Below are 220 nucleotides of genomic sequence, written 5' to 3'. Positions count from 1 at the left end.
TGTATGTGAGGCCCACCCTGCCCGCTCACCAGGCCTGCTGTATGTGAGGCCCACCCTGCCCGCTCACCAGGCCTGCCGTACGTGAGGCCCACCCCGGCCTCCCTGCCTGCTCACCAGGCCTGCCGTATGTGAGGTCCGCCCTGGCCTCCCTGCCTGCTCACCAGGCCTGCCGTATGTGAGGTCCACCCTGGCCTCCCTGCCTGCTCACCCGTCCTGCTTA

At 69.1% G+C, this 220-nt stretch overlaps 1 protein-coding gene across 1 annotated transcript in view; it reads right to left on the bottom strand.

Moving 5' to 3' along the window:
* TSC2 (TSC complex subunit 2) overlaps positions 1 to 220 on the bottom strand; it is a 33,920-nt gene that overhangs the window by 21,907 nt on the left and 11,793 nt on the right. The gene's annotated exons all lie outside the window — the stretch shown is intronic.

This window comes from Trichechus manatus, unplaced genomic scaffold (assembly GCF_000243295.1).
Source record: "Trichechus manatus latirostris isolate Lorelei unplaced genomic scaffold, TriManLat1.0 scaffold00024, whole genome shotgun sequence".
Lineage (NCBI taxonomy): Eukaryota > Metazoa > Chordata > Mammalia > Sirenia > Trichechidae > Trichechus > Trichechus manatus.
Note: the sequence above shows the minus strand (reverse complement) of the source record. Positions and strands in the feature narration are given on the sequence as shown.